This window comes from Triticum dicoccoides, chromosome 4A, assembly GCF_002162155.2.
Source record: "Triticum dicoccoides isolate Atlit2015 ecotype Zavitan chromosome 4A, WEW_v2.0, whole genome shotgun sequence".
In the NCBI taxonomy this organism is placed as follows: domain Eukaryota; kingdom Viridiplantae; phylum Streptophyta; class Magnoliopsida; order Poales; family Poaceae; genus Triticum; species Triticum dicoccoides.
In genome coordinates, this window is record NC_041386.1 from 517,002,893 (window position 1) to 517,013,527 (window position 10,635).

Genomic DNA, 10,635 nt, shown 5'->3' on the forward strand with positions numbered 1-10,635 from the left:
CGTCGTCTCAACGGATTTTGATGGTGCCCTATTTAACGTGAATGCGGCCGTCTCTAGAGCGTATCCCCAAAACGATAGCGGTAAATCAGTAAGAGACATCATAGATCGCACCATATCTAGTAAAGTACGATTACGACGTTCGGACACACCATTACGCTGTGGTGTTCCGGGTGGCGTGAGTTGCGAAACTATTCCACAATTTTTCAAATGTACACCAAACTCGTAACTCAAATATTCTCCTCCACGATCAGATCGTAGAAACTTTATTTTCTTGTTACGATGATTTTCAACTTCACTCTGAAATTCTTTGAACCTTTCAAATGTTTCAGACTTATGTTTCATTAAGTAGATATACCCATATCTGCTTAAATCATCTGTGAAGGTGAGAAAATAACGATATCTGCCACGAGCCTCAATATTCATCGGACCACATACATCTGTATGTATGATTTCCAACAAATCTGTTGCTCTCTCCATAGTACCGGAGAACGGTGTTTTTGCTTAACGCTGGCACCAAATAACAATTATTTAGGTCTAATACTAATCCCGAAGGTAGATGTAGAGGTAGTGTGCCGACTGCGATCACATCAACTTTGGAACCGTTTCCCACGCGCATCGTCACCTCGTCCTTAACCAATCTTCGCTTGATCTGTAGTCCCTGTTTCGAGTTGCAAATATTAGCAACAGAACCAGTATCAAATACCCAGGTGCTACTACGAGCATTAGTAAGGTATAGATCAATAACATGTATATCACATATACCTTTGTTCACCTTGCCATCCTTCTTATCCGCCAAATACTTGGGACAGTTCCGCTTCCAGTGACCAGTCTGCTTGCAATAGAAACACTCAGTTTCAGGCTTAGGTCCAGGTTTGGGTTTCTTCTCTTGAGCAGCAACTTGCTTGCCGTTCTTTTTGAAGTTCCCCTTCTTCTTCCCTTTGCCCTTTTTCTTGAAGCTAGTGGTCTTGTTGACCATCAACACTTGATGCTCTTTCTTGATTTCTACCTCCGCAGCTTTCAGCATTGCGAAGAGCTCGGGAATAGTCTTGTTCATCCTTTGCATATTATAGTTCATCACGAAGCTCTTGTAGCTTGGTGGCAGTGATTGAAGAATTATGTCAATGACGCAATCATCTGGAAGATTAACTCCCAATTGAATCAAGTGATTATTATACCCAGACATTTTGAGTATATGCTCACTGACAGAACTGTTCTCCTCCATCTTGCAGCTATAGAACTTATTGGAGACTTCATATCTCTCAATTTGGGCATTTTCTTGAAATATTAACTTCAACTCTTGGAACATCTCATATGCTCCATGACGTTCAAAACGTCGTTGAAGTCCTGATTCTAAGCCGTAAAGCATGGCACACTGAACTATCGAGTAGTCATCAGCTTTGCTCTGCCAGACGTTCATAACATCCGGCATTGCTCCTGCAGCAGGCTTGGCACCCAGCGGTGCTTCCAGGACGTAATTCTTCTGTGCAGCAATGAGGATAATCCTCAAGTTACGGACCCAGTCCGTGTAATTGCTGCCATCATCTTTCAACTTTGCTTTCTCAAGGAACGCATTAAAATTCAACGGAACAACAGCACGAGCCATCTATCTACAATCAAATATAAACAAGCAAGATACTAATCAGGTACTGAGTTTCATGATAAATTTAAGTTCAGTTAATCAAATTAATTAAAGAACTCCCACTTAGATAGACATCCCTCTAATCCTCTAAGTGATTACGTGATCCAAATCAACTAAACCATAACCGATCATCACGTGAGATGGAGTAGTTTTCAATGGTGAACATCGTTATGTTGATCATATCTTCTATATGATTCACGCTCGACCTTTCGGTCTCCGTGTTCCGAGGCCATATCTGTATATGCTTGGCTCGTCAAGTATAACCTGAGTATTCCGCGTGTGCAACTGTTTTGCACCCGTTGTATTTGAACGTAGAACCTATCACACCCGATCATCACGTGGTGTCTCAGCACGAAGAACTTTCGCAACGGTGCATACTCAGGGAGAACACTTCTTGATAATTTAGTGAGAGATCATCTTATAATGCTACCGTCAATCAAAGTAAGATAAGATGCATAAAAGGATAAACATCACATGCAATCAATATAAGTGATATGATATGGCCATCATCATCTTGTGCTTGTGATCTCCATCTCCGAAGCACCGTCGTGATCACCATCGTCACCGGCGTGACACCTTGATATCCATCGTAGCATCGTTGTCGTCTCGCCAAGTTTATGCTTCCACGACTATCACTACCGCTTAGTAATAAAGTAAAGCATTACATTGCGATTTCATTGCATACAATAAAATGACAACCATATGGCTCCTGCCAGTTGCCGATAACTCGGTTACAAAACATGATCATCTCATACAATAAAATTCAGCATCATGTCTTGACCATATCACATCACAACATGCCCTGCAAAAACAAGTTAGATGTCTTCTACTTTGTTGTTGCAAGTTTTTACGTGGCTGCTACGGGCTTAAGCAAGAACCAATCTCACCTACGCATCAAAACCACAACGATAGTTTGTCAAATAGACTCCGTTTTAACCTTTGCAAGGACCGGGTGTAGCCACACTTGGTTCAACTAAAGTTGGAGAGACAGTCGCCTGCAAGCCACCTGTGTGCAAAGCACGTCGGGGGAACCGGTCTCGCGTAAGCGTACGCGTAAGGTTGGTCCGGGTCGTCTCGTCCAACAATGCCGCCGAACCAAAGTATGACATGCTGGTAGGCAGTATGACTTATATCGCCCACAACTCACTTGTGTTCTACTCGTGCATATAACATCAACATAAATAACCTAGGCTCGGATACCACTGTTGGGTTTCGTAGTAATTTCAAAAATTTCCTACGCACACGCAAGATCATGTGATGCATAGCAACAAGAGGGGAGAGTGTTGCCTACGTACCCACGCAGACCGACTGCGGAAGCGTTAACGCAACGTAGAGGGAGTAGTCGTACGTCTTCACGATCCAACCGATCAAGCACCGAATCTACGGCACCTCCGAGTTCGAGCACACGTTCAGCTCGATGACGATCCCCGGACTCCGATCCAGCAAAGTGTCAGGGAAGAGTTCCGTCAGCACGACGGCGTGGTGACGATCTTGATGTACTACAGCAGCAGGGCTTCGCCTAAACTCCGCTACAGTATTATCGAGGAATATGGTGGCTGGGGCACCGCACACAGCTAAGGAATAAATCACGTGGATCAACTTGTGTGTTTCTGGGGTGCCTTTGCCTCAGTATATAAAGGAGCCAAGGGGGAGGGGGGCGCCGGCCAGGAGGAGGGCGCAGGAGGAGTCCTTCTCCTTCCGGGAGTAGGACTCCCCCCCCCCCAATCCTAGTTGGACTAGGATTCCCCGAGGGGGAAAGAGAGAGAAGGGGGGTCGACCACCTCTCCTAGTCCTAATAGGACTAGGGGGAGGGGGGAGGCGCGCGGCCACCTTGGGCTGCCCCTTTCTCCTTTCCACTAAAGCCCATCTAGGCCCATATGGTTCCCAGGGGGTTCCGGTAACCTCCCAGTACTCCGGTAAAATCCCGATTTCACCCGGAACACTTCTGATATCCAAACATAGGCTTCCAATATATCAATCTTTACGTCTCGACCATTTCGAGACTCCTCGTCATGTCCGTGATCACATCTTGGACTCCGAACAACCTTCGGTACATCAAAATGCATAAACTCATAATATAACTGTCATCGTAACCTTAAGCATGCGGACCCTAAGGGTTCGAGAACAATGTAGACATGACCGAGACACGTCTCCGGTCAATAACCAATAGCGGGACCTGGATGCCCATATTGGCTCCTACATATTCTACGAAGATCTTTATCGGTTAGACCGCATAACAACATACGTTGTTCCCTTTGTCATCGGTATGTTACTTGCCCGAGATTCGATCGTCGGTATCCAATACCTAGTTCAATCTCGTTACCGGCAAGTCTCTTACTTGTTCTGTAATACATCATCTCGCAACTAACTCATTAGTTGCAATGCTTGCAAGGCTTATCTGATGTGCATTACCGAGAGGGCCCAGAGATACCTCTCCGACAATCGGAGTGACAAATCATAATCTCGAAATACGCCAACCCAACATCTACCTTTGGAGACACCTGTAATGCTCCTTTATAATCACCCATTTACGTTGTGACGTTTGGTAGCACCCAAAGTGTTCCTCCGGCAAACGGGAGTTGCATAATCTCATAGTTATAGGAACATGTATAAGTCATGAAGAAAGCAATAGCAACATACTAAACGATCGGGTGCTAAGCTAATGGAATGGGTCATGTCAATCAGATCATTCAACTAATGATGTGACCTCGTTAATCAAATAACAACTCATTGTTCATGGTTAGGAAACATAACCATCTTTGATTAACGAGCTAGTCAAGTAGAGGCATACTAGTGACACTTTGTTTGTCTATGTATTCACACATGTATTATGTTTCCGGTTAATACAATTCTAGCATGAATAATAAACATTTATCATGATTATAAGGAAATAAATAATAACTTTATTATTGCCTCTAGGGCATATTTCCTTCAGCAACACCACCCAACTCACCCACCCGAACACCACCAACCCACTCCCAGCCAGCCCGCACTCCCTCGCCTGGCTGTTCTGCGCGCTGCCCGCCCAGCCAACGTCCAGTTTTTCCCACGCGCCCGCAACCCGCCATGCATGCAGACTCGCAACCCGTCATGCATGGCTCCCATCCATCCCTACGACGGATCAGTCCCGAGCCTCCCCTGGTTCGCAGACTCCTTTCTCGCCCGTGTCCATGCAAGCAATCCCGAGTGGCCAGACGTCCTCCCCTAGTTCGGCATCCACTGACTCCTCCACGACGGTCGTGGTTCACCGGCCACCATCCTCGTCCAACACTCACACCATGGTCACTCACGCTAAGTGTGGCCTCTTCCAGCCCGTCGACCATCTTAATCTCTCCGCTACTCACTCCGCACCTTTTCCTATTCCGAAAACATACCGAGGTGCACACCATGACCCACACTGGTGTCGCGCTATGACCGAGGAATTTGATGCTCTTGTCACTAACGGGACGTGGTCTCTTGTTCCACGTCCTCCTCGTGCTCATGTTGTTTCAGGGAAGTGAATATTCAAACACAAGTTCCACTCGGATGGCAGCCTTGCACGGTATAAGGCTCGATGGGTGGTACAAGGCTACTCTCAACAACAGGGTGTTGATTTTGATGAGACATTCAGCCCCGTTCTCAGGCCTGCGACGATTTGCATCGTCCTCAGCCTTGCGATCTCTCGGGCATGGCCAATCCACCAGGTCGACGTCAAGAATGCCTTCCCCAATGGCTATCTTGACGAGGAGGTCTACTGCCAGCAGCCTCCCGGTTTTGTCAACGCTCGCTGTCCGGACTACATATGTCGCCTACACAAGTCCCTCTATGGTCTTAAGCAGGCTCCACGCGCTTGGTACCAGCGGTTCGCTCTGTTTGCCCATCGGCTTGGCTTCGTTGCCTCCAAGTCGGATGTGTCCCTCTTCATCTACAGGCGTGGTACAGACCTTGCTTATCTACTATTGTATGTGGACGACATTGTCCTCACTGCCTCGACGGATCTACTCTTACGTCACCTCACACAGTAGCTCCACTCCGAGTTCTCCATGACGGACCTTGGTGCCTTGACATTCTTCCTTGACATCTCCGTCACTCGGACATCCCTGGGCATGGTTCTCTCTCAGCGATAGTATGCCTTGGAGCTTCTTCACCGCGCTGGCATGGTTGATTGTCACCCCTCTGGCATTCCGATCGACACTAAGTGCAAGCTTTCAGCTCAGGATGGTCCTCTTCTCTTCGATCCCACCGAGTATCGGAGCTACGTTGGTGCCTTGCAGTATTTGACGCTCACGCGACCAGATATCGCGCATGCAGTTCAGTAGGCTTGTTTATACATGCATGCGCCCAGAGAGCCTCATATGCAGTTGGTTAAGCGCATTCTTCGGTACATAAAGGGGACCCTGGACCTCAGCTTGCACCTCTCGAGCTCCTCCTCTGTAGCACTTACTGCATACTCTGACGCAGATTGGGCTGGGTGCCCCGACACCCGCCGATCTACATCTGGCTACTGCGTCTATCTTGGTGACAACCTTGTCTCTTGGTCGTCCAAACGTCAGACTACTGTGTCTCGCTCCAGTGCCGAGGCGGAGTATCGAGCGGTTGCTCATGTTGCTGCTGAGTGTTGTTGGATCCGTCAGCTTCTTGGGGAGCTTCATCATCCTCTGACGTCTGCCATTGTTGTCTTCTGTGACAACGTTAGTACTGTCTACATGGCCTCTAATCCAGTCCAGCATCGTCATACTAAGCACATTGAGATTGATATCCACTTCGTCCGGGAGAAGGTGTCGCTTGGTGAGGTCCGGGTTCTTCATGTGACATCCTCGCATCAGTATGCTGACATCATGACAAAAGGATTGCCCTCACAACTCTTCTCTGAGTTTCGTTCCAGCTTATGCTTGCTTCCATACGACGCACAAGCTGAGGGAGGATGTTAAAGTATTCCTTTTGTCTGTATTTTATGTAATAGGAAACTAGCACAATATCCCATCGAATATTGTTGTATGATTCGGTTGAGGATTTGCTTTGATTCACCTTGATTAGCAAGGCATGTAATCCTATATATTGTGAATACAAGGACCGCCCCAAGTGTGGCGTGAATCACAGAATCCTATTCTGTTTCTAGGACGAATAGCAAAGGAGACAGGGATCCCCCTGTCGCAGTCCTCGGTGATGACAGATGGTGTCCGAGAGGTCGCCGTTTATGTTGAGCTTGGTACTGGAGGTGGACAGCAGCCCAGCGATCCAATTCCTCCATCTGGCCCCGACACCCCTTGCGCACATCAACTCGAGAAGAAACTCCCAAGAGAGACCTTCAAAGGCCTTTGCAATTCGACCTTGAGGAGCAGCGCCGGCGTTTTTTTCATTTTCAGAGTCTTGATCATAGCTTGAACATACATGAAGTTATCCAAGATGGACCTCTTTTTGATGAATGCGCTCTGGCACGAAGAGACAAGGTCGTGCATCAACGGCTGCAACCGCCTTGCAAGGATCTTGGCGATACTATGGATTAGGCTAATTGGCCGAAATTCAGTCAACTTTGTGGCTCCCTCCACCTTTGGAATCAGAATGAGGGTTGCAGTATTCGGAGCTTGAAGATTGGCCATGTTCAGATTACTAAAAAATTTGATCGCCCTCAGAAGGTCATCTTTGATCAACGTCCAACACTTTTGGAACAATAGTCCCGTGAATCCATCAGGCCCAGGTGCCTTATCCGCCGCTCGAATCATTTATTGCTGCTAGCACTTCGTCCTCCGAGAACTCGCTCTCTAGCTGGGAGAGAGCTTCAGTGTTCCGTGTGTACCCAAGCGCCTGGAAGTTGAAGCTTTTGGAGCGATCGGCCCGGATGTCCAAAGAGTTCAGCGAAGAAGTTGCAGGCTAGCTCTAGTTTGTCTTCTTGCCCTGTAAATAGCTGCCCTTGGTGCTGGATAGACTGGATGCTGTTTTTCCTTCTCCTGGCCGATGCTTTCAGGTGGAAAAATTTGGTACAAGCGTCTCCTTCGCTGATCCCTTGCACTCTTGATTTCTGTCTCCAGATGGATCTCTGCAGGGAGCTGTCAGCTGTAGCCTAGCAATTTCATCTTCAGGTTGTTGCGCAGCCGGTGCTCCTCCCGGGACAAATCGCGGGAGTCTCTAGCCTTGTCAAGGCGAAAGATGATCTTGTTGGCTACATCCATGGCACGACTTATCTGATCCGAAAGCTTTAGTACGCACATTTCTGATGGTTTCTGGTGGTTTAGCTGTTAGTAGTGTTCCAACCTGCATGATGTCTGTTGTAGTACGCACATTTGTAAAGGACCCCGATAACGCGCGCACGTTCGGTAGCACAGGAGGCTAGTCCGAACGACCCGTTTGGAGTGGGACTCCCTCGAGCCGAACAAAATAGTTCGGTCCACGCGACCTCTCCCCTCGATGGCTTCGTCAAACATCCAGCGAGATCTGATCCAGAAATGCCATGTGCCTCCCTCCTCCACCCTCGATCCCCTCCCTAGTTCCCCTTCCCCTCCATCCCCTTCATTGAAATCCATGGAAGTTGCCATGGCAAGATCCGAGGAACCCTACAAAAGCTGAGCTAACTCAAGTGAAATCAGGTGAATTTTTGCATGCCCCACGCTGCCTCCCCAACCCTCCTCCCCTTTCCCCCCTCTGTAACCTAGCCATTGTTGCCATCTGAGAGGTACTGTTTGTGCCCAGAAGAAGATATGAACAGTGTCACATAGATGGCAAAGAACACAGAAAACTAACACACATGGCAAGTTAGCCGCATGAAAAGAGAACCTGTTCTTGCCATGAATTTTGTGTTTCAGTTTTTGCCATGTGTTTTGTGCTGATCTTTCCATGCTAAAATTGCCATGCACCTAAAAATAAATTTTCCATGGCAACTTAAACTAAAAATTTCCCATGTGAAAAATAAAAAGTATTTTTGCCATGGATAAATTAAAAATGACATGGCTATACAAATGTATTTACCGTGCTACATAGTTAAAATTGCCATGTTCTAGAAAATGTAAATTTGCCATCATACTTAAAACGAAAAACTTGCCATGCTCTTTACAATAAGTTTGCCAACTAAACTAAAAAAATTCCATGGCAACTTACACTAAAGTTTGCCGTGTGAATAAAAGTATTTTTGCCATGGCAAAAATGGATTAAAATTTGCCAAAAAAAGGGCATGACAGAAGATGTGGATGCTCTTAACAATTACTAAATTTGACATGATCTACCAAAAAATAATTTGCTATGGTCAATTACTACCTCCGTCCGGAAATACTTGTCATTGAAATGGATGTATTGTATTTTAATTCTACATACATCCATTTTCATCCATTTTGATGACAAGTAATTCCGGACGGAGGGAGTACATTTGCCATGGTCGAAAAAGGACTTAAATTTTGCCATGGTCAATTAATAAAACTTGCCATGGTCAATAAACTAAATTCGCCATGGTCGGACTTAAAATTTGCCATGACCGATTAAGAAAACTTGCCATGGTCAATAAACTAAATTTGCCATGGTCGAAAAAGGACTTAAAATTTGCCATGGTCAATTAATAAAACTTGCCATGGTCAGTAAACTAAATTCGCCATGGTCAATTACTAAACTAGCCATGGTCGGACTTAAAATTTGCCATGACCGATTAAGAAAACTTGCCATGGTCAATAAACTAAATTTGCCATGGTCGAAAAAGAAATTAAAAATTTGCCATGGTCAATTAATAAAACTTTTCATGGTCAATAAACTAAATTTGCCTCCCTCGCACGGTCGTCTGAATCGGTGCAGCCCATTACACCTGCCCATCGCCATGTGGATATTACAAAGATTGAAATATACAAATTTGCCATGTTGTGAAAACATAATGTGTAAGTGAATTTTCCATACAAACTATATATAAATTTGCCAAGTTATGAATGAATTCGAGGAACTTCCTGCAGAATAATGCATGGCTGTCATGCCCATCATTTACTGAATAAAAAATTGATGGCGACTTTATTAAAATGTATTTTTGCCATGGCAATTAACATTACCAGTGCATACGGTTTCAGGATCAATTTGGTATGTCAAAAAAACTGATGGTAACTTAATATGCTCTCCACTCTGAAATTTCTCCCTAATATGAAGTAGCCATATCATCTGAATATAGATTTCCATGTGCTAACTGGATATAAATTTCTCCCACGTTTGCTGGAAAAGTTTAGGTTTACAAAACAATGAATCAACCATGGTTCATATCACAAAAAGCATGCTCTATTTTCTACAGAAACATGACAGTTTGTGTTGCTCTGTCCTTACCTGAATGCCCCTCATGTCCAGGGTCTTATTGAGCTCATCCAGCATGCCCCACCTGACGATGCTGCTGATGGCTGCTGCGTCCAGATACAACAAGTTTTAGACATGCTCTGCTTGAGATGCTCACGTGTGGGCAAAATTTCACACCAAGTTGCTGTAACTTACCACCCATGTTGAGGACGATGTACTGCACGCCGGTCTTGCCCTGGCACTGGTCCGTTCATGGTGATCCTCTCGCGCATGTTACCGGAGTTGGCGAAGTAGATGGGCGAGTCCCCCCGTTCTTCCGTTGAAGCGCCGAATCTGAAGGCACGGCGGCCCGGAAATGGCACAGCGGCTCAGTGCATTAACAAAAGCAAAGTGATATACTTCGTACTGGCTTCCTCACTAAGAATCTGCAACCGCACAAAATCTGAGTCACACACAGTATATGCTTCTTAGTCAAAAAATGCAGAATTAGCAGAGGACGTTATCTCACCGGAGCCATGGCCGGAGCTGATCAACGAGACTACGAACACGGTCGTAGCAGGCATCTTCCTTTATAACAGCAATGAGATTAGACTTGAAGAAAATAGCAGATGCAGCAAACAGCCTCACAGTGCAGTGCAGCAAAAACTTGCCATGAAGACTTGAACTGTGTGTCCTCCTACGGCTGGGACGAGGGGAAGGAGGCCTCGCCGCGCAAACGCAGGATCCGCAGCGCCACCCAGCAAGCCTGCTGGTGGTGGGTTGCTGCT

The 10,635-nt window shown here is 46.2% G+C and overlaps 1 long non-coding RNA gene across 1 annotated transcript; it reads right to left on the bottom strand.

Moving 5' to 3' along the window:
- Positions 1-9,723: 9,723 nt before the first annotated feature.
- On the bottom strand, positions 9,724-10,580 carry LOC119289038. The gene is made up of 3 exons (XR_005141408.1): positions 10,377-10,580; positions 10,064-10,293; positions 9,724-9,972 (listed from the first exon to the last, which is right to left on the bottom strand). It is a non-coding gene; the product is annotated as an uncharacterized LOC119289038 (long non-coding RNA).
- Between the last annotated feature and the right edge of the window lie 55 nt (positions 10,581-10,635).